Source organism: Acanthaster planci, linkage group LG08 (genome assembly GCF_054643075.1).
Source record: "Acanthaster planci isolate LZ-2023a linkage group LG08, COTS_SCS, whole genome shotgun sequence".
NCBI lineage: Eukaryota > Metazoa > Echinodermata > Asteroidea > Valvatida > Acanthasteridae > Acanthaster > Acanthaster planci.
In genome coordinates, this window is record NC_141784.1 from 18,692,188 (window position 1) to 18,717,108 (window position 24,921).

The 24,921-nt window shown below is 40.8% G+C and overlaps 1 pseudogene across 1 annotated transcript; it reads left to right on the top strand.

The window, feature by feature from the left end:
- LOC110990749 (gamma-aminobutyric acid type B receptor subunit 2-like) lies at positions 1-24,841 on the top strand (annotated as a pseudogene). The gene is made up of 18 exons (XR_015426141.1): positions 1-307; positions 4,759-5,194; positions 6,836-6,973; positions 9,083-9,250; positions 10,180-10,287; positions 12,537-12,602; positions 15,331-15,524; positions 15,727-15,969; positions 16,322-16,394; positions 16,845-16,928; positions 17,853-18,005; positions 18,241-18,386; positions 18,833-18,946; positions 20,827-20,949; positions 21,560-21,737; positions 22,571-22,740; positions 22,967-23,107; positions 23,495-24,841. The product of XR_015426141.1 is annotated as a gamma-aminobutyric acid type B receptor subunit 2-like (transcript).
- The last annotated feature ends 80 nt before the right edge of the window (positions 24,842-24,921 follow it).

A 24,921-nucleotide genomic window follows, 5' to 3' on the forward strand; every position in this document is an offset into this window, starting at 1 on the left:
CCCAGTGCAATCAGTCTTGTACAGGGGTGGCGAAATGACGGGAGAAAACGGCCAGTGAAAAGCGAATCAAGTGCGATCTGCCGGCAAACGCTTTCACAACACATTCAAATAATCGAACACGAGTCGCCTTTGACCAGTACTGGGATGGCAGCGTGACAAAGAGGGACTGCCGAAAAAAATTCTATTCTTCACGCAACCTTGTTATTAAATTGACTGAATTTTATGGCTAGATAATCACCATGGATACTGGCGTATGCCTACACGGGGTGTCATGATTTTCTCCGTACAGTCTTTCTCAAGCATACAGGTAAGAACACGATCATTCAAGCTTCGTGTTTCCGTTTTACACTCCCCGTCGTTGTTTTCTTTCTCTTTTCCCTGTTTTCGTGCCGTCAGAATGGACAAATGTTTTGACTTTAGAATTGAGAGAATAATTAAGCTTCAGATTTGACTTCAAGAACCTGTTAGTAATGAACAGAAATGTTGGTAGAGAGAAATATTAAGTGTTGGTGTGACTGTAAGATTTTAAAGCAAAATAATTTTCCTCATGTACAGTCGGTAGATTCAGTGATTAAAGATATTAAGAGCAGTGCCAGCCTAAAATGTGATTTTGTACATTCCGAAAATGGATGAGCGACCATAGAGCTTAAAAATTGACCCCTGAAGGGCGCGCTTCCGGAACCTTTGGATAGGAAAAATAACGTGCAAAGATTGTAGAATTTTTGATATTTTCTCCTTCAGATTCTTCTTAAAACACCGAACTTGAAAAGAGGGCTTTGAAAAATATTTGCTGGTATATCATTTTATAGAAACTGTAAAATTACTTGACCTAAAAGAGAAATATACTGCCAAAATGGACCCAGCACTTCCAAAAATCTAAAATACATGAAGAACCGTGCAGTGCGGCAGTCTTGTTCGCAGATGAACCTTTACGGTTTGAAATTTTATGGTAGTCTGTGGGTAAAAGTCGAAATAAAAACAGATCAAAATATTTTACACACTTTGATAATTTATAGGGTAGTAAACAAAAAGCAATATTCTACTTTTACGAAAGATTCTTATATTTTATCTAACTTTTGCTGACAACTCAACGGAATCTGGAACCCATCGACGGCAGGTATAGGTAATATCTCAGCAAGGTTGTACGATCTCGTTTTCTGCATGAACAAGGAGACCTAGGTAGGATACGCCGGACGTGAAAGGTCGTTACTAAAATTCGTGTTTTACCCATTTCCAGGTGACTTTTCCAAAATATAACTTGAGGAAGACAAAAGTAAAAATCCGACCTGAGTGTTTCATAGGGTGGTTTCAGTAAGGAATTATTTTTCTCAAAATTATCGAACATGATAGGACGGCCCAATGTAAAATCCCCATAGGCAGACCGCGCAAGGGTTCCGGAAGCTCGTTGTGTGACCTTTTACTTTCAGGCTCTATTGTACATGATACAGGCATTTTGCGCTCTGCATGAATATTTAAATAATCATTTTGGCGGTGCCGCTTTCAATTCCAACTTTTTTGGCCCCCCTACTGGACTTGGAGCAACATCAGAGCATTTGGGGCTGAGGAATCCTTGGAAACGTTCTTGGTTTTCTTATATCGTGGGAGGTAACTGAGTCAGAGAGGGGAAAAGACCAATTTCATGCCCTATGGGCCTTGGGAAGCAATTTATTTCTCATGCATGAAAAGGTATGCATTTTTGGCTGTCGGTAAAATAGATCTTGTGCGAGAACTGAATATCATTGTTAGAAATTGGTGTCAACATAACCTAAAAATTTCACTTGAAAATCTTCCTTAACCCTGACAGTCTCCAGTCCTCCAATAGCTGAAGGGATGAAGAACTGGTATAGTAAGGCGGGGCGCGTGAAAAAATGCACTGCAGCGATATGTGACGAATTGTCGGGGGCAGATTACGCCCCTAGTTCTTGTAGGGTTGATATCCAGCTTTCGAGTTAAAACAGAGGGTGGGTAGACTCCCTTCACTGTCCCCCAAATGAGATCTGAAGGGGCGGAGTCTGCTCTGACTGAGAAAAGATACGTTAAACAGCTCCTTTGAGTTCAGGTCAGATTCTATTGACTTACTGGAAGGCTGTTTGGATACAGATCGCACCGGAAAGGTGCTCCTGCATGGCATGTGATCAAAGTCTTGACCCATTTTACAAATGAACCAATCTAAAGATTATGTTTTTCTTAAGCGAGGCAGTACGAATTTCTTCTCACACGGTGGCTGGAGCGCAATATTCCGTTGAGTCCGTTTCATTTTTCAGGGTTGCAGAGCCCTGAGTCCGAAGAAGCTGTACGCGTAGTAGTCCCGGCTTAGACAAGTCCTGAATTATTGAGTAAACACAACGTATGACCGTCAAAACTGTCGTCGTTTAATAAAGCATTTATACTAGATATTTTGGCTCACCAAAAGCAAAAAAGCTCAAAGCTAATAGCTCCTATACATTTGTGTGAACGTATTTGATGGGAACATTAAGTTACAACTTACCCTACGACCCCTCGATTTTCTGGAGTAAACATTTTGACCCACGACATTTCTTCACCCTACAACGAAACGTAAACCGCACAGGATATGGTTGCGTGAATAATTCTGATCGACGTTTAATTGATCTTCCCAACTATTCCATCATATAAAACTGATAGGTCTGAAGTGAAAGTGATGTTCACGTTAACAAAGCAATCGCGAGATAGCTCCCCGTAAAATGTTGCCATAGTGCGGTGTAAATAAGTTATAAACCCATTAAAGTTTTCAGTTATGGCTTCCATTTTCAATTCAGTCTGAGTGTACAGTGTATGGCCTAAAGGCTGCCCTTTTCTGCCTATCAGCGTAAGAAGTATTTTGCAGATTGTTTGTGCTACCTAGTTGAGCCATTGATCCTAACCCGTGTGCATCAGTAATCCTGTGTTCCGGGGCAGCAAATAGGGGACAGCGCTAGTTAGTCGTTAGTATCGTTTGTGAGATAGTTCGTGCATCTTAGCACGATTTTCTCAGGAATGATGCAGGTGGCATTAAAAAGATGTCCTCTCTTGCTTCCTTGAAGATTGTATATTTGTTGAAACTAGCATGGATTACAGATAAATGTTTGTTGAGATAGTGAGCACGTTGCAGCAGTATTTATTCATTTCAAAATCTTTAAAATGCACGAATTTGAAAATATTCAGAAAGACATAGTGAAATTTATGAGTTCCAAATATTTGTTAATACCTCCATTGATATTTCAAGCATACCCCGTCTCCAAGCAAATTGAAATATGACCTATTCACAAACGGTAAAACCTCTCTTCCTATAATACCAGAACTGAAAATGGACGTGAAGTCTTATTCACATGACAATCTGAGAGCTGGCGATATACAATCAAGTGCTTTTAATTTGATTGGGCCCTTAGCGAACACACATTATCAGTGTGCCTCTTGTCCACAGGTGCGAGTTTATGGAGGGTTTCCATTGAAATTACACAGGTGTGAAAAGTGGAGAACAGGTACGGGCGGAAAATAGAAACAAGTTTGCAGCTTTCCCCTAATGTTCAGCCATAATATTTCCCCATAATATTCATATGAACCCTTTGATATATAGGCCTACAAGAAGGTCGAGCATTTGCGTTAAAACGTAAATAAATTGTCTATTTTATTATTCTGTGGATGAGTGACTATGTGCTCTTTATGTTAATAGTCTACGTTCTATTTATTACCAGTTAACGTCCATATTTCTGTCAAGTTATTGCGTTCTTTATGATTTTCATATCGCTTCATTTGTTTAATGTTTATCACAATAGGGATATCAATGTTACACGCATTAATCGAGAAACCAATGCCGTAGCCGCTTCATTTCTTTTTGTCACATTCTAAATGTACTACTTCTATATGGTGATGTTGAAGAAATGCATCGAGTGCGGCAGAAGGTTTATGAATCTTGTCCATGCTATCATCAGCTCATGATTTCCGACGAACGATCGGAATGGAAACAGTGCGTATGCCAATTTTCTTTTAAAAGAAAAGTTTAACTTGACTCCCCTCTCGATTATGCTGTGCCAAGGAGACGCACAGTCAACAATTATACTTCAACAAAGTTAAAGCTGCGCACCAAACTCTTAGCAATGTAAACACAAACTACCTTGTAAACAGGTGCTACAGAGCATTTCCACGAGAGATCTTTCACAGAGCAGATATGGAACATTCCCACTGGCCCCCTTTAATGGCGGAAAGCGCTGTGACGGGCTTGCACTTGGCTCTTGACGCGGAAAAAAGGCTCCGTATAATAACAATCACAACGCTCACTGCCATTGATTGGGGCCACTGCAACGACCATGCAGTAATAACGGTCATCGCATTGGTGTGTGGACAAGCCCCTTTTGTTAATCGAAGTTATAAGACCGATTGCGCCCGCGCAGTCACATAACCTATAGTGGGTATCAAACTAAGCCGAAGTGCTGAGTATTACACCGGAAACCGACTTTTATTTTGGTAAACAACATTTAAAACACACTTTGCTATGGGAGAAAGAGATGTTAGTTGATGTTTGATACCACTATAGGTCACGCGACTTCTATTCTCTCCCCGACGACGACAATCCATCTATTGCCAACGCGAGTTCCAGAGGACGGCGCGAACAACGAATTTCTGTCCTCGCCTGGCAAAATAACTGTCATTCATGGTTGGAAAAGCCAACATTTCATAAATAGTTGACCCGATGATAGCGGATAGTTATATTTGGCGGTGGAAGGTACTTCACACTTATGAATACGTGCACTTTATTCGTAGGCGAGTTGACGGACTGGGCTCTGTCGCTGTTCACTGAGTTTTTCTCTCACTTGGGGACGTGAACAAGATTTCGCCCTTAAGCTGATAATCGGAGCATTTTTCAAAGCACGCACAGAGGTGAAAAACTTTTGCCATGATCACCAAGGGGTTGCTCGTCCTCATGTTCAGCCTGGCAAACGGCCTGGCACTTTTCGCCGTCCATGTAAAGGGAGCGACGCCTAATTCGGACACCGAGGCCACTGGGGACAACGTGACATCGCTTTCGGGGGAGTCTCAGCAGCGGATCCCCATCTACATAGGGGGTTTTTTCGCTTTACCAAACAACTCGATCTTTGGTGCTCTCCCCTCCACGGTGCAAACAGCCATCGATCATATCAACAATCTGACGGGAATACTGGACGGATACAAGCTGAAAATGCGCTACAGACTGACCAATGTAAGTAAAGCAATTACACACAAATTAGGCCACAACTGGTGACACGCCAATTGTGTTTTTACCTTAGGTGTGAAATGTCTGTCTAAAAACAATCACTTTGACAATGACATAAATAAGCTATGTTGGCGGAAAAATGAGGGAGTTATTCAGACAACCTTTTAGAATATACAAGCCAATAAACAGTTAACATCCCGTGCATGAAAATTCAACTGCTGTTGCTCAAAATTTTTGTTCACCAAGTTGGCACTTCGTTCAACGTTGAAAATATCTCAACGGGAATATTTTTTTTCCTCTAACAGCGGTCAGATTGTATCAGATTTATGTGATAATCACTCCACCAACTTGCCTGATAAAAACGATTCGGGGCTACTCTATATAGCTTTCAAAAGTGATGCCCGGTATTTTATGTGCCCTACAATAGCGAACTTTTTAAATCTTACGATGTCTTATCGCGTATTCTGTAAGGCAATTGAGATAACATTTAGCAACTTTGTAAATGCTTTTTGAACCTTTAATTTAATTTCAAGACCTAAAACTGCGGTGATAGCGGGAGCCACCTCGCACCCCACCCTCACTGGCTACTATCATTGCGAAAGAATTTGATCAGTTTTTGTACAGTTGTAAATTTCTTTTAATTAAATGTAAGCAAGTACACACAACCCTGCTGCCAAACTAACAGAGTGCACGTGTGTCCCTCCGCGAAAGCAAAATGTCCCTTGGGGGACCATATTATCTTCTCTTGAGTATTCGCTCTTTTAGCTGAACCTCATACATCAGAAAAAAGGAAAGGAAAAGCTTTTTTTCTGAATCCTGGAGAAACGACTGATATGAATTGCGATGCATTGGCCTATATTCCACTGTTTTCCACATAGCTTAATCAATGTTAAGTGCTGATTAATCTTTTCCTCAACTGAATCGACTGGGCGAAAAGCGAGTTCTCCCTGTACTTGGAAGATATCCTGCCTAGGAACAATGGTGCTTTCGCACTAATGCATCCTTTAAAAAAATCCATGCAGCAGAGTTGATCCAGCCCCCACGGGGTCAGAATTGACCGAAACCTTCCATCTGAGGCCCGCAAATTCTTGGACATCAAAGCACTCCTGATTATTGACTATTCTATTCAATCCTGAGACAGGAAATAGGTAAGGCGATCGAACTTACGAAAGTTGAGGCAGTAGTACAGAAGAGTTTAGAAGCATTAAACCATAAACACAGGGGTGCTAAAACCACCTGTAAGACTATTTTCAGGGACACACACAAGCTGACAATTTATTTCAGGTCGTTTTCTTCCTAGTAGAAGAAAACCTTTTCCAACCTTTTACCGTCAGAAAACTTTCCAAAACTTCATAATTCCACAAAACTCCATGTATGAAACTCTCAACACAGTACGGGACAACTCAGTGAGAGATATTGTGAGCACGTTGCAGCAATTATTTCCTTTCTCGTTGACATACCGTAGAAAGTCCAGGGTATGCATTTGATTTTGGCCCCGCGATCCCCAAAAGGTTTATAGATAAAATACATTCACTCCCAGCTGAAAAAGAATATTGACAAGAATTCCTGGAGGACTAGCCAAGGACCCAAACTGCAAACTCATCCTCTTTACCGAGATAAAATTACACATTCTTTTTCTATTTGCAGGGTCTGCCAAATGAAGCCTTGGGGTTTCTCAACGATCTCTTGTATGAAGGTCCAACCATACTAATGGCAGCCGGACCGATATTCTCCCGTCAGGCCTTGGTCGTTAACGAGGTAGCTCCTCGGTTTAACGTAGTCCAGGTAACACAATTTGCTACGAAATAATTGAGAAATCTCCTCACTCTTCCAGTCCATCAGAGCTTGCATTCCATGATTAGCCGAAGTTCCTTGTTTGTTATAACGAAACTTTGTGTTCTGAATAAAATAGAGAGCTCAACCATGAGGCAGTTGCATCAGTGTAGTACACCATTCCAGTGTAGCGAAGTATCACCCAATGGCAAGCCCGATGACCATGGTAATGCAATCGCTGGTACAGCTTTTAGCTGAGGGCGTTAAGCATAACTCTTGCACGGAGCCGCTACTCCTGAACAGTCCAACACAATGCTTTCCGCCATTAAAAAAGTCCATTTTGAATTTCCGGTTAAAGTTCGCATGATTCGTCTACAGGAAAGCAATATGTTGCATCATCAAATTAGGCACCAAATGTTTCGAGAGAAACCGTTTATTTACCTCAATGGCATTACAATATAAATTCCCCTGGGTGTGAATGTTCCAAGGGTAGATGAAACAGGCATCTGTCGGCAGTTCTTGCAAGTGTATAATTTACAAAAGTGTTGGTTTAGACTTCCCATGTAAAGCTGATGAGGGGACGGGAATAGATGAATCGGGTTTACACAGCGTTCCGATACGGACAATTTCCTGCCGTTCACCTTGGTGACAATGTATGGTGCACTCCACAAAAGCACAGTAATAATGTTTGCGGAGCATGAAGCATTTACCTTTGCCGGTAAAATAAGCTGCCACTTTTAATATGGGTCTAGATTGGAGATATTGCCTCGGCTCCCCGAAGTGTATTACTCACTCGAAGATGACCGGCCTTGTAAATGATTGTGCACCATAGTATTAGACCTTGCTGTATATTAACATGAGCGAACACGCGAGGTGGACAGTGGATGTCATAATTATTCCGTGTGGCGAGCGATATCGCCGAATTAATAAACTACAAAATGTTGGAGTACACGTTTCTCTCGTATTTACCCGTGCAGTGCGCTGAAAACGCCCAGTCTGACATTAAGTGCCAGGGTTGTATATACAATGTGTATCGTTCGGTCCAGCGAATCTTTCTTGTGACGGATGAGGTAGAACGAATAAGTACATTCATTATGGGAAACGAAAAGTGCGTTAGGGAGTATGGTTTGTGAATTAATGTAAGAAAAATATATTGTCTGCCAAGTATTGAAGAGTTTTCAAATCGTTAGTAGACTCCGAGGCATTTATGTGCTTCACAACGCGCATTTTCCAGTGTTGTCCTTTAGATCGTTCCGTTTACATGTAAGCATATATGAAGAGAACTCTTTAACGTGAAGAATCCAAATGTAGTCTAAATGAGGAATTTGCTCGAGTAAGGAAGATTGGTGGAAAGGGTAATGTCGTGACATAGCCTAGACTTCACTCTTCAAATAATTATGTTTTCTAATGCCAGGAGGAGCACAGGCTGGTTGATCATGTGAGAAATTACATTGATTGCCCGGGAATAAATCGAGTAAATTTATTTGCCCAAGATGGAAATTTGCAGTATTTGTGTTGAAATAGTGCAGAAATGATGATTTATGCCAATTTCCTGTGCTTTTGTAAATTGATTCATTCTTCAAATGAAAAAAAAAATAGTTACTGTAGCATTGAAAATCTTCATTCATTTTGTATAATCAAGTAGCGTCAAGACAAGATTACACAACTTTATTGTCTCTAGGAATATTATATTATTATTATAATATATTTCTACTTTTTTATGATTACCAAATCATTGCGCAATGAGGAGCGTATTCTCTGCAACGCACTAGCTATCTAATCCAAACCACTTGATGCACTCTTTGATGCTGAAAAGAGACAAGTGATGCGTTACGAGTGTTATCGTTGAGCATGTCTGGCTTTGAAACCAAGGAATAACTCAATCGCGCCACAGGCACTGTTGCAGCCTGATGAAATCCGCACAAAGAAGGCATTAAGCAGGAGTAGGTGCTGTGGCGACGGTTGAAATATAAGGCAAAGCAGAGTGTATCGGAATAAAGTAAGTTCAGTTAAATTGTGTGTCCTTGAGAAGGGGCATGGAATGCTGGACAGTGTAGTCCATGAATGTAGTCCACTCAATTGATCTGGACGAAATTTGTGTACTGTTTCCCCCCCTTGAAGGTTTGTCTAGCCAACTCGCAAGCACTCCGTGACCGTGAGAGGTACCCGCTCACCGTGCAGATGTACTGGAGCGAAGACAGCGTCAACCCAGCGAGGGTGGCATTCGTGAGATACATGAGTTGGAGAAGGGTCGCCATCATATTTGAGGACAATGAGTATTTCCGCACGGTAACTTGAAGGTCCATTCATACACGCGAGCGGTAACGACGGAAAAGCGGTTGCTGAAAGAGGCACGCCATGCGCGATATTTACACACACACCTACCCGTGTACAAAAGGCGGAATCCCGTACTGCATGGAAAACATTACATCAATCACTGACAATAGCGCTTCATAAGCAGAATGTGACGCAAACGAGGAATTGCTCAACCATTTCAGTTGGTCCTTCACGTTATACCCAACGAGAACCTTGATTAGATAGATTACCGATGCTAGTCAAGAGACCTCGGAGCTAGTTTTTCTCAAAGAAATGACGGAAGAGTACTGTCCGGCTGGAAAATTCAGAGACGTTTGGTGCTAGACACGAGGGCAACAATATTCAATCATTCAACAACAACCCCCCTCTTTCGTTCAAGGCGCATTCTACATTTCACGTCATCCTTGCCGAAAAGCGCTTCAACGATGATACGTGTTCTGGTTTCTAACAAAACCAGGAACATTTCTGTTCGTGTTTTAGCTGAAAAAAATTCTACTGCATGTTTGTCCGCAAATATTGCGGTTTGCTTAATAATTAGGGCCTACAGACCTTTGCCTTCCGTTGGGAAAGTTTTAATATTTGATGAGGTGAATCTCAAAGTCGTGGTTCTTTGCAGGAATGGGAAATAAATTTTATGCCTGATTCCATTTGATTTGGGCTTTACCTTTGTCGTGTGTACGTAAGATAATCATTTAAATGAGGCCACTTCAACCTGTAGATTTGGCCATTTGTGGCAGTCAGAAATTAAATATTCTAATGTACTTGTGATCTGATTTTTAAAAACAAGACTGGAATAATGTCAGCTTCTCCCAAAACAGACCGATTTCAAAGGAAACGCAATGAGTGAAATTACAACTTAAGAATGCCTATTTTCAAAGGATTGCTAAACTTACTCAATTTAGAACGCAGAAGATCTCCGGGCCAAACTAGAAGCAGCAGGCATCACCGTGAGGGCGACTGAAGCCATAAGTGACTCCAGTAAACCCGACCAACAGTTACGAAGCCTTAAGGTAATTTTGTGATCAGACCATTTTGAAGAATCGTTATGAATGTCGTGCTCCCAGTTGCCTGATATTTGAGAGTCACCCAAATTCGGATACATTTTACCAGACACGGGTACTTCGAACTAGGTTAATTATTGTGTATACCCGTCACAACGCATTCCATAATAATGCCTACTAATCTATTTAACCCCCCCATCTCAGTATTTTTGACATTATACGTGAGCGGATAGCACATGGTAGCCACATCTTCCTTTAAAAAGTAGCATCCACTAAAGTCGTCAGAAAATCTAACTCGTTAATTATAGTGGCTGCGCCATTAAGACTATACCCATTAACAAGGAAGGAATTATTTTTTCAGTGCATTTGGTAATTCCAGCGTACGGTGTAAAGAGTCTTTCCTCGGTCAAATGATATGCGGTTTGTCTCTCAATGGCTTGATTCTTTTTGATTTTGAGACAAAACGTTTGACAACTCTTTCCTGTGTTGTCCAAAGATTCTTTGCCCTCATAGCTGTTTAAAGAAAATGCTTTCCCCAAAATTGGTAATGAAAGGGAAAAAAGACACATACGTAATTGACCTTGGAGACCGACAGCGCGCATAGACCATTAAATGTCACGTGGAATGAATGCACGAACTGTCTCATAACCTCAAGCACTCTTGTACGAAAGACTGACAGGTATTTAATTGTACGCCGAATGTGAAGATATGTCGGGATATCTGAATAAAGTACACGAAAGATGTGTGTTACTTCCCCGGTTAGTTCACAGTACTGTTTAGTTCTCAATACTGGTAATGGTTAAGAAGGTCCTTGTTTTTTAAACGTCGGCCGGCAAACTAACACGGTACATTTTACCAGAGTATTGATAATCTAACTTGCTGAGTCCTTGTCAATGCTGTTAGTGAGCCTACGCGTTGTTGTCAATGAGCCTCTTCTAAGCCATACCCGCCGCCTTGGGTGCAGACATGTCTTGGCTTTCAGCTGTGGATGCAAAACATTTTTCTTGTGAGAGTGAGACAGTTTGTTACAGAAAAGTACAACTTGGCTCTTGAAGTGGCTTCGTTATGATAAAATTACAGTGAACCACAAACGTGTTGTATAAATTCGTTACTCTTTTAGTGCTTTGCCATTTATATGAAGTTTTACGTCGGAACCTGGTCAATCGTCTTGGGTTGTGCATTATTAAAAACCGGTGGGAACCCTGAAAATATAAATATATTTTGAACTCTTAGAAATGGATAGGAATGATGGGGATTTGATAGAAGCAGGTGCACATTAAATTAATCAAGGTTTCAATAATAAAATCTAAATGACGGATGAACTTCAAATCTCATTCTTGCCCCAAAAGCTAAATTAAATTTTTAAAAAAGAAAAAGAAAGACGGACACCGAAATTAAAAACAAATAGGAGGGGGTTATTTAATAAGGTACCTTTGGGAGCATTAGCTCACATTTCCATCCTGCCAATTCGCGCATTAAGTTTTAAAACATATTATATTATGTCTTGCAAAAATAGTAGGAAAACAATTGAAAATACACCTTTGTGTTTACTTTACCTTATTTTAAGGTTTTGCTTTTCTATTTTAACAAGTATCGGGGTGCCCTTTAGATCTTTAATGAAATTCAAATTACCATATTCATGAGCAAAATAGTGATGTCGTCCTATAGGTACAAACTACGGGCAAGTTCAATCAACGGACATTGTCAGCCAGTGGTCGATATTGAGTGGTAACATAATGCATGACATATATATCGGACACCAGCCAAAATCGATCAGTAGTTAGGAAATTGTCGCTGACCGAGCTTGCCCCATAATATTACTTCGATATGTACACAAAACACAGTTGGAATTTCGATATGTAGCTGTTCTGCATTACTTTTCTTTGCTGAATTGTGCGTACATTACTGTCATTAGCTATCGAAAAACCTTTTCTTAGGAATGCACTCTGGAAACAAAATTTGGAGATCACGATTTGCATCCATTGGAAAAATCAGTGATCAGTGCTGATCAGTGCCTTTTCCGAATGAAAGCACAACAGCAGCCACTCAGCTGTGTTTTAAAAAAAGATCTTTTCCATAATCTTAACCCAAAATGGTGTCAATGTTTTTCAGACAATGAAAAAGAGCATGGAACGTTTAATGGTTCTAAAAATTTATAGAACCATTAAAGGGTCCATGCAATACTTTTCTGCTACCGAAGTAATTGGTGCGAAACACTACATCAATTGTAGTCATCTTTTTCTGTGTTTTTTTTTCAGAGGCACGACGCAAGAATCATTTTCGCTTTGTCGTACTTTGACACTGCGATAAAGCTCTTCTGCACGGTAATTTTTTATGTGTTTTTAACATTAAAACAAACATTGACATATATATGATACTTTCGATGCCATGGTATTGCTAGTCATACGCGACAGGTCAAGCGAATTTCATATGGGGTTTTTGGAACATAACTAGTTTCCAACAACTTAAATGAACCGCAAGTAGAAAAATGTCCTCTTTGGAATTTGCACCTTAAAGGTAGACTCTATCGTATGGTAAAATTTGATGGCGGCTTAGGAACAGGCAAAGTCTTTTTGTTCCAGTTTAAAAAGTACTTTCCAAAAGTAGAGTTTATCTGTAATGCACGGCGAGGAAAGTATATGGCATTAATTGGATTTTTTTACCGTTAACATAGTTTGCAAACATTTGATTTCCATTGGAATGAGGGTTTTATCATTTTACCTTCCTACAACCGAAGAACAACTAAGCTGTTGGTTTGACTCATGAATAAGCAGATTGCTGCTACATTTGCCGTTGGTTTTTATTCACATCCATATTATCAGAGGTATAAGGGAGTACTTGTCGAGGTGTACGGTTCACACCTTCATATACACTGCAAAAACCGAGGTGTTAAACCTCCGTCGTTAAAGGACCATGCCAACACGTTTCACCGGTGTTAAAACTTTTAGTGTTTATTTCAGCGCTGTTGGTGTTACTTTTAACACCCCACCTTCCAGTTGCATTGTAGCACTTGTAGGTTGTAAAGTAACACCAGCGGTGTTAAGGTAACACATTTTTGTGTGGTCATTTGGTAGCACCAAAAGGTGTTGTTTCTAACACCACAGTTTTTGCAGTGTAACTAGCCATCTTGAGTATTACTATGGTTTAGCAAATTCGCAGTTGATTTAACCTCAACGGGTCCAGAATGCTGCTGCTAGGCTTGTATGTAGTAAACCACGATGCAATTCATGTCCAACCAACCATTGCCAACGCCAGCTCGCATGCCACTGAAAATCCTTCTCTTGACCTTCAAGGTTCTTCATACTCTTTATACATGGCGTTTGCTTCTGGAATGTCCATCTGGAAGCATGTGAAAAACTGATGGGACTGTGCAAAGCACTTCTTTTAAATAGGAGCATTGTTTAAATTTTAATCGATGAATTTGTGACGAAGCCTACATGGATTTTTAACTACGCGTATACGTAGTTCTTTAAACTGGTAAAGCGCAAATATATCTGCTCAAAAATAAATAAAACAATTGTTATTGGTATTGTAAAACACAATTTACATATGGCACATTTAGGTAATGGCCTGTGAATTAACGTAGATTACCACAGGCTGAAAAAAAGGTTTTCATCTTATGTTGCATTGTTGCACTCGTGAGCACGAATTACCTCACGAAAATTTGACTTGGAGGCAAATATTTCTCGAGACGCCTGTTTCCAGCCGATGGCCTTCGAATAGGAATATGGCTGCTGTGAACTGAGATGCAGGTCCAAAATGTGAAATTCGTCAGATAAATGTTTAAAAATAAAAAATCCTTTTACCCCATTTTAAACAGCCCCATTCATTTCTGTGAACTAAATCAACAACGTAAATGGGTTCACACAATCAACGTTTTTGAGTTCGAGGTCGCAAAATTTTATTTGGGAGCACTTACGAGATTGTATTTTATTTTCTAGGTTAGGTTTTTGTACATGGAGAATTGTCATAGTGCTCGTGCAGCTCTTATACCACTGAAGAATTTACTGTTTGCTAAAATCTCAAACCTCTCCCCTTTCAAGTTATTCAGCTATAGATATCAACTTGGATCGACGCAACACTGCCTATATTTGGGATGAAAGTTTTAAACCATAGGTTGAAGTTGAACCTAGTTTCAGTTCCAATCAGTTCAGGTCCTAGTGTGGATCCAAATTCATGCCTATCTTAAACAGTATGTTATTGCAAAGCCAGAAAGCTGCAAGGCATGTATCATGTGCAGTGCTTTGTTAGGATCTTTTTACCTACAATATGGCAATCAAGCATACAGTTCTCTCAAACCTGCCCATGGCCCGCCAAAAACGTTCACTTTCCCATTTGTGCTCAATGCCGTTAGTAATGTGTGTCGCTGCTTCAGTTTAAACCACGCCAACAGCATATAGATTTAGGCCTTGTCCGAAACGGGCTTCCATAACTACGGCTAAGTCTATTGTTTGCGCGTCTCCACACATTTCCAATGGAGCGAAGACCTAGACCTAGCTCTAGACAAAAGATTCGGGTGCAGCCTCAGTTTTACATGGAACCATGGCCCCGAAGTTAATGAGCGACTTGAGTATTCGTCCAGTGGGAGCTTGTAACTTGTGCGTGCGCATTTATTACCAAGTCACTTCCAAACTTACACGTGTGAGGCTATGAAATGTTAATGACCATGACAACAAAACCCACGTTTGGAATGAATAGAAACTTTTCTGATATTTTTATAATCCGTGTGTTTACAAACCAAGATGGACGGAAATCGGGCATGAGATCATAAGAAACTTTAGGGGCGGACTCCACCCTCTTCCAGGCATTACATGATCTAAACGAGCCCGGGTCGTTTAATACAATTTTAGTACATCCAACATTAAGGCACAGAAAACTGTGAAGCAGACGTGATTAACCCACATTTCGCTTATACATTGTGACTTTTAAAATTAAAATTCAGTACCAGTAAGTGAAGAATAATACCTTCATTCACCGAATTCATCAATGCATTCATTTCTGACACGCTTTATTTTCATGAGTTGATTTTGATTTTTGTCGATTGCATTTTAGGTTTTCCACATGCAGATGTTCGGTGGCAAATACGCCTGGACCCTCGTTGGTTGGTATCCAGAGCAGTGGTGGACGGCGGTGGATAACGTCGATTGTACTGGCCGAGCAGCTGCAGATGGCACTGGAGTATCACTTCTCTGTGTCTGCCTGGAGATCCGTAGATTGATCTGGGAGAAATCCACTATGGTGAAATAGTAGGCTGAAAAACGAAGATTGAAGTTTAATAATTCCAACGAAAAAATCCGAAATTGAAACTATAACGTTGCCATTGTTTAAAGAGGCTTACCCCATTTAACATTTTAAAGTGGTACAAATGTTAATATTATTTTCGCCCGCCTGTTACGTTCATCACCCGGTTTCATAGAAGTTACGACTTTCTTAATTATACTATTGTAGCAACCACCAGAGTACCAGCTCGACTTTCTGCGTGGTCTCCTAGCAAAAGAGGGTGTAGACAGACTGGAACATATAGAATCTTACGACGTTCTCGTCCACATAGCAATGTCGTTGAATCGCTCCATTGAAAGGCTGGCGAATTTGAACCCTCCGAAGGCGCTGCACGAGTTTTCGTACACCGACAGCGAAATGTCACAAGTCCTCCTGGAGAGTGTCTACCGGACTAGCTTCGTTGGGCCAACAGTAAGAATTAGTGTTGGCACCCAAACATTCAAACTGTAATATATTCAGACCTGTTGGATAGTTGCTGAATCAAGGATAAAGATTGCCAAACTTGCCAAGTTTATCGTTACGCTCGTTTTAAAGTAAGGGTTCTAAGGCTTTCACCTTGGTCTGTATTACTCAAGATCTTAAAAACTCTAGTTTTTAATTGGAACGGTTTCTGTAATTCTTTCGAAATTTTTTGTAACTGTTTTTGAGTTTATGGTTGAAACGGAGTATTGTTGCCAAGATGTCCGCAGTGGTCTAAAACCGCTGTACATTTTCACTTTAGTCTATACTTTCCTCTCTTGTTACACCCCTTATTGCTCTGCAGGGTTCTGTTTTGATCGAAGATGGTGGATTCAGATCCAAGAAAAACGTTCGTTTTTTCATATCGCAGTTCCGAGGTAAGTCATGGGCCTGTGAGCCTTGTTTGCATTGCTTTGGTAGATTTTTAGCTCGGTATTATGTCAATACTGAATTTGCTGCCTTTTAATTAAACTTTCGAAGTAATGGCAGTAGTAAAAAATGCCTTGTTTCTGACTGGTTTTACGAGAGATCTCGTGGCTCTCCATATTGTTTCATGTTTTGTTCGAAATGATTATTCAAAGCTGTGATTCTGTCGTCGAACCCAAACCCTCTTTTTATGAGTATCATACAGCTGACATTTTGTTCGGCAAAAAAGTACCGATTTGCTAATATGGGCGATTCACAATTGTGTGCCTGCAAGAGTTTGCAACGCGTTGACAAATCACAGTGCGCGAAAATCTGTCGACCCCAATGCGCGTTGTGATTGGTCAACGCGTTGCGAACCCTTGGAGGCGCACTATTGTGAAGTGATGTGATGTTCATTGCAGACGGAAGGTCAACGGAAATAATCGAATATGACGACGGCTCTTCGAGTTTCCGTGCAGTGGAAAATAGGAAACTTCACTGGCCAGGTATTGTGGGGTGTTGGCAAGGCATTAGTGTGGTCATAAACTACGGATCCTCCTCAAATTTCAAGCTAAAATGACGGTCAAGGCCTTTTTGTAGCTCTGAAAAAAAAAATGTGTGTTGTAGTCGAGTCCATCACCATGCTTGTCAGGAGCCTGTCACAAGTAACCAAAACCAGCATTCACCTTTGTGCATTTCCTTTTTGTTGAAGTTGTGATCTTGTGATTTGTCTTGAGACAGGATGTTCGAATCTTTTGACTTGCAATGGTTCTCGCGTAGCTCCCTCTAAACGGAACACTCATTTACAGTCCATTCATCACCTCCATTTAGTTAATGCAACCACAGTATGAGAAACGTCATTCCCGAACCGATTTCGTTTCCTGGTATTTCTTCACTGTCCTTGCCAAGGAAGTTTTTTCAACAATGGGGTAGCAGTCCCATAATCGGCGCTTCTGAATTTGTGTTTAGGTGGGAGGAGACTGGCAAATGTGTGTGTGTGTGTGTGGGGGGGGGCTTCCGAAGGCCATCACGTATAAACCTTCTTCACCCACGTGACTTGATGACGTTAAATGTAAATAATACCACCACGTGTGGTCCGCCATTGCCACAGTGGTCGCAGTATTCCTGTGGGCACTTTCAACCACGTACAAGCGCACGTTCAAACGCTGCACTGCATGCTTGACTATAGTAGATTACCATCACATCGCGGTCCGGCACGATTGTAGCCTCACAGAGAAAAGATCTATGATCAGCGGCTGGATTCGGACCTCCTAAATCTTTGATCGTGAGTCACTAACTGTGCCCCTTGCCACACTCGTCCAGCAATGGCAACACATCGGAGATGACATTTAGCGAACGCAACAGTTAACAATCTACTGCCATGTAAAATGAAACTGTGACTTTATTACATTTTATTTTTCGGTTAACAGACGGATCACCCCCAGTAGATGGAAAAACAATTATAATCAAAAATGGTGAAGTCAGTCAACCCGTCCCAACTCACACTCTTTGTTTTTGCCTCGGTGGGAATAGCTTTGGATTACAGTATTTCTTTTCATAAACATCAAATTCAAAAGACAAAGGTGAGTTTCGTTATTTTTAAAACCACAGACATTTTACTGTCATTCCAAAAGTGCACAAAAAGCATATTTTCCCAAATACCATCAAGTTTCAACTTTCCCAGTGAATGCAATTGTGACTCAAACTGATGTTGAGAATGTTGGGATTGTCGAGAACTGCTATTTATTAAGCCAGCTTTTATCATACCGATAAATTTATCATCGAGCTGGATATGGGATATTGTATTTTCACTTTTAGGGCAATAAAGATCTCTACGCCACCCCTGAACAACCTGATCGTCCTTGGCAGCCTCCTGCTCTACACATCCGTCTTCTTGTTTGGATTGGACCCAGTCCATCTTCACTGATAAAGAAATAATTACGAATCTGCCTCGTGAGTCTCACGTTAAGTAATATTTCGAATAACTTGTGACCGTTGTTGACGCCCCTATGTCCTTTATCATCGAATTCCCTCAAAGAATTTTTGAAATCTTGGTAATGTTGTGGTACTTAAAAAATCCCTATTAACATAATGTACGCGATAACAGACGGTGTTTTGACTTTTCTAATTACAACGAAGTCGTACGATTTAATCTTGTCAGGTATCTGGCAGATATACTGTTCTGTCCTCTTTTGTTGAAGTGGTTATGTTGAGTCAAACAAGTGGTTTAAGTTTTCTTTTGACCTTTAACAAACGCTGATGAGTCGGTTTGAAGGGAATGATGTTATCGAGCCTTCTATTTAATATTGACAGTTTCAGCAAAAGAAAGTGGAATGTAGACAATGAATTAAAAAACCTTAGCAACAGATAGCTGAGAACTGTTCTCTGAATTTGCTTTTATCCCTAACAGATAAAGTACAGCCTAATGTGCATCGGCATCTCTTTGGCGTTTGGAGCACTTTTCATGAAAACCTACCGAATCCATGCAATATTCAGCAGAGCTGTCGCCAAATTGAAACGTGTGGTAATTACATGTAGTAAATTGACAGGGTTCCAAACTTTATTTTGCTATAGGATGGAAGCCAGTCTGTGGCCAGGCAGTGGTTTCTTATCGCTTTGTCCTACTACGAATTTGAGGCAAGAAAGCCAATTGTCTCGTGGCCAAGTGAAACGGGTTATTGAGCAGGAAGCAAGTTCGACCGAGAACGTTACAGTCAAATCGTATGGTTCAACTAACACCCGATCGGTTCCATGCTCATGGCTGGTATAGTCTAGTAGACTTTCAGGACAAGCCTATTCTATTCGGAAGTGTGACGCCACTTAAGATAAAAGTTAATACCACGTCCATTTCACAGAGAATTTTAGGCCTACTTGGAACCGAAGAACTGGAAATTTGTTTTGTTCGGTTTATTTCCATACATCACAATTGGAACATAAAGAAACAATGTTATTAAAGAATGAAGTAGGAGATGGCGAATGGCGGATTCCAGACTGTAAGCAAACACTCGTTCATGGCCTGGTTCCTTATTTGTTACAATAATATCTATATGCAGCTATAATTACAAGATAGAGGAGAGAGAGAGCAAAAAAGTAAAATAACTGAAGGTACAGCTGAACGTCAGAATTAAGTAAAGGTTTTGATTGTCACAGCATCTTGGGAAGTGAACACAAATCTATATATGACTGCTTCATTAAAATAAATATGAATAGTTAAAGAAATTAATGTGCAACTAAGGTGTTATCCACTAGGAATTTGTAATCTGTGGTGCGTGTGCGTGTATGACGTCAGAGGACACTTACGAACAGGATACTGAGGTTTTTTGCATCCCGTGTTATCGATAGCCATGTGATCCAGGACCGTTGAATTAAGTATTTATGACGCCATATTCATAGGCTTACATGTTGTTGACGTTTTAAAATTGCACAAATTTGCAACCCGCAGTACAAAATTGTAGGGTGCATTAGCATAGCTCCCTTGTGACAACCCTGACCTGGGTGGGCTGTGTGTGTTGGTTGTCAAGCAAGGTTTTGCGAATGAGAATGAACCCGAGTTATAACTTGTGAAATCTGCTGGAATGCAACCACAGTCAATTTATGGCCTTCGACCGAACCCTCTCATAACTTACTCCGTGTATTTCATTAGAGGTAGAGTTCTGCGTTTTTGGACGCATGCATATGCACAGAGCTCTGAGTCCCATCTGTAAAACGTGCTTTGAAGGTAGAGTCCATTATTTGTCATTTATGCATTATGTTTCTGTTTGGAAAGAAATTAACTCAAAGTCCGGAGGAAGTGCCTGTAAGAGCAAACCTAATGAAGTGTCAGCTCAGTGAATACTGCAGATCCTTAAAGAAAACCAGGATTTCAATTTCAGATCAAAAGTTGCCGAGTCATGTTTTGAATTACGCCTGAATTCAGTGTCTGGACATGTTCTCAAGTTCAGACGATTGGAGCTACGAATGTTACCTGCTGAGCCGACCAATTATGGTAACCGCGCGTGCATGTTTCCGTCTAAAAATTGGCTGGCGCTTCTTAATATGGCAATCATTAAGAACGCATTTCTAGCCTTAGTTGCATCAAAATTTCAGCTTGCCAGAAAGAATATTTTTAATAGCAGTTTAGCTTTATTGCAATCTTTAAACAGAGTATGCTTTTCAGCAATAATTTCGCCAGATACTTATTGGATAACTACAAATGATGGACTGTACCTTCAATATTCACTCTGCTCTAGCCTTTCCAGAAATTACAGTGCAAAACTGTGGTGCTGAAGTGATGTTGATAAAACGCCCTCACTGTTATCAAATTACTTCACCTAGCAGTCTAATGCAGTTCCCTGATAACACTCAGAATGTTCGATTAACACGCATTAGCGTATCTTCTTTGTCCATTTTCCCTCATAAACGTAGGACTTACCCAATTACAAGCTGATCCTGGGTGTTTTTCTGGCTGTGGCTGTTGACATCGTGATATTCGCGACGTGGATATTCCTTGGCGAGATGAAAGTTGGCAAAACCAGGTCTGATCCAGTGGTAAGTTTCAGAAATTCGTATCCACTCTTGTCAGTTCCGAAAACTTGTCCTGCACAAGCGTGGTGTTGGATCAGCTAGCTCGACGAACAAGAATTACATGAGCCCCGAGCTAGACCAAGAGAGGGCGCAATTTTTTAACGGAGGCTCGACGGAGCTGGGTGACCAGCGACTAACAATGGAATGCACGCATGGGGGCTGCATCACTACTAAAAGAATGAACACTCGCCAACAGCATAACTTTTTCCAACCGACGAGGGAATACCTCTGCTCAAGGCAGATAAGATCATAACAGTTTTTAGGGAGTATTACTTGCACATTTAGATCTGAGTTGAGTCAGTGTGCTTCTGGCTTATACAAGAGTGGAGAACGTCATGGTTCGATGGTTTCCGCTTCCACAATTTAAAATTGGCGCTGTGGGCCATTGTGTGTTTTTAGCTCTTTAACTCTAACTTGTAACTCAGAATTTAGCTTGGAATTAACGTTTGAGCCAAACGTTTTAGGTGTGACAATTGAAATCTGAGCTTACATTAGGTGACACCGTGTGTTAACCCAATCAAGCAACAGTATGCATGGAGATCCGAATTTTCTCCTCGTTATTTCTTGTTCACAGCTGGACACCTCTCAGCCTAAGGAAGAGATATATGTTGTCTCCGTCGTTCCCTTTTGCACTTCTAAATACATGAGCTATTTTACGGGCGCGATTTACACAGCGAAGGGAATTCTGCTGGCATTCGGGATCTTTCTGGCTTGGGAAACGAGGAAGATTACCGTCTCGTCGCTGAATGATAGTACGTGTGTAATAATAAGCGGCCATTTGAGCTAGTCAGACCAACATAGGCCTATGCTTGCTTCACATATCCACTGTGGACAAACCTTTATTTGTTTCCCCATTACGATAACACCCTTGGAGCTTTTTATGATTAATTCAAGTATTGTTCCTCTTCCTTGTGTAGTAAATAATTCTGACCCCAAAATGCCTCTGAAACTGTGTTTTACGTGCGAGTACGAGCCCACACAACTTCCTCTAACCTTACATTACGGTATCGCTTTTGTGAGGAAGTTCACCACAATTAGAATTAAAGCCAAAAGTGTGCTGTATAGTTTTTTTTAACGACTTAAATACATGGAAGGAGTTCCTTTTGTGTGATGGCAGGGGATTTTTTTTTTACAACGGATACATCTTTTCTGCTTGCTTTAAACTTGCAATATATTTTCGAAGAGAGTGTTGTGGTTTTATTTAGAGTAGACACCTGAGATATTCTTCGTGGAACCTACCAGCAGACCACCACTGATTGTGCGTACAGACGAAGAACGTTGCATGTTATCTGCGCGTCATTATCAATGGGATATCTTTAACAATAGTTTCCATCTTCTTACTTAAGCAACCTGCTGTTTTACTTTATGTAAAAGACGATTTATCGCACTCTTAGATATCTTTGGCTTGCCATGGCGATTCAGAAAAACTTTATGATCTTGTATTCAGTAATAATGTCTTTGAGAGATACCCCATTTTATCAACAACTCATCTGGGACCTTCAACTACTTACTGTAAGTCGAAATGATTATCTGAAAAACGTTTCAAGGTTTGTCTGACCACCTACTTTGGTCATGCTCTTGTCAGGTAAGTACATCGGGATGTCCATCTACATCGTGGCCATCTTTCTTGCTATCGTTCTGCCGCTGCTCAATCTCCACGTGGTCCGACAAGACGTGACCCTTAACTTCGCCATTCTCGGCTCGGCCATTATCATTGCCAACACCACCGTCTTGTGTCTGGTGTTTATTCCAAAGGTAAAAGAAAAGAAAATCAGGGCAGATTGTGCTCGCTCACAAAAGGGGCATACTGAGTCCTCCGCAAGAGGAATTTTGATATTAAGTGTCATGTTTCACAGCTTGTATTAGTTTTCTTAAAAAAAGTCCACACTAGTTTGCAGTATTCGATTGCGTAAATGATCATTCGGTTACTGTATAAAACCACATTTGTCACTATTGCCGATCTTGTTTTTTGCCTGTTTAGATTTATCTCCTGTATAAAGTTGGTAAATCCAACTTCCAAGTCAGCATGATGACAAGGTTCGCGTCTAATCACTCCACGGCCGTACTGACCGATTTTACAGGCGATGCATCGTGCGTCGGGCTCGAAGAGAAACTTAATCGAGTAAGAATGATATAGGGGAAACATAGTGTCGGATAGGATATTGTCGCTCAAATTTAACAGCAGTAACGAGTGCAGCATTATCGAATTCGGTTTGTACAGTCATAGCACATAACACGAGATTACACTTAAAAACTCCTTAAGGAGAAGAGAAGGGAACCTTCTCAATTTTGCGCAGGTCTTTTGCGGAATTTACTGGAGGAATTGCCGGATGATTACGAATTCATATCAGTGTGTATTGTTGCCTTTTACATGGCGTGTTTCAACCGGTCCCTTTCCGGGAAGTACTTCTTTGAAACACACCATAATCGAGTCAATCCATTTCCCATCGATAGCTATATATTCCTGTCATTTTTCTGCGTCTTATGCTTTGTCGTGTGTGTTTTGCAGAAAGAAGCATTCTTGGAGCGCTTGAAACACCATCTGGCCACCGTGGTCTCATCGTTACAAAAACAACAAAGAACGTCTGAAGGAACGACCAGTCACAACAATAGCAGTGCAAAAACTGCACACTGATTCGAACTTCAAACTGCAGTTTTGAACCTTACAGCGTTTTCGCTCGTGCCAAGCACCCTAGCGCTGGGAAGCGTGACGCAATTTTTGTTGAGCACTCCTTGGTTAGAGTTCATTTGAACAATAACACTGGTCTACACGCATGACACATGTGCACTGAATGTGCATGTGTTGATTATGAAAGCAAGTAACTCAGAGTTTAATTAATGGATTAAATTGGGAACTTTATATATACGTTATACATTTGCGTCTTAAACAAAATCGGTTTTACGTCACTCGAAATCTTGGGGGATCTGTTCTATCCTCTTACTGTGAGTAGGCCCAAAACATTGCCACTTTGGGTAAAGTCCTGTCCAGATCTGCAGTCCTTTTGTAATCTGCGAGAACACTTTATTAAACATGCACCTCAGGTGCTACGAATATGTAAAAATGTGCATCTTAGCACTGCAGTACACAGCCACGTGTCTCACTGCACGTTTCTCTCGTGTGACTACATCCATGTTTTGGAATGCAACTGGCTATGGACCTCAAGCTGGACCAAGAGAGGGCGCAATTTTTATAGCAATGGTGGCTCCTGTGGTCGGTACTGCACTTCGATTGTTCACGAACGACTATGAAATGCATGCGTTGCGGTCGCATTGCTACCAAAAAAATGAAAACTCTCGACCAGAATGGCTCTTTCCAATCGATGAGGCGGTGCTTCTACTCGAGGCGGATAATGTGCACCTATGGAACCTACTGGCTGCAGCGTTTTCGCATTGAGGCACACGACACAGAATCAATGGCAGTGTGGAGAAAGAAAACTGAACATTTCAAACTTAGTTTTATGCGCATGTTGCCACGCAGTACCAAAGCGGTAGAAAGGGATACAGAGTCAAAATGGATTTTGATAGTTTTACAATACACTTGAACAAATACTTTAAAAAATTTCTTAATCATGTGAAATGTGATACTGAGTAATGCGTTGTGGATTTCTCCATCTGACAGAATAAAATACATATAACATATGAATCAAAAGTACTGAGAATATCTCCTTTTATGCTCTGGGCGTGCAAGGTATATTAATGTATACCCTATACAGTATACTTCCACAAAACGTCATTCCAATGGTTTACATTTTACTCGTCTATACACTTTAAAGAAAGAAGTCGAGATGTTACACGCTGAAATTTCCGTGTGAGCTGTTTTCTGGCATGAATCTACCAACACTAACCCCCTCATTAAAAGTACAGGAAACGGCAAATACAGGAATAGAAAAGTAGAATCACTCTGAATAATTGGAAAATGTATTGAAATGGAGATGT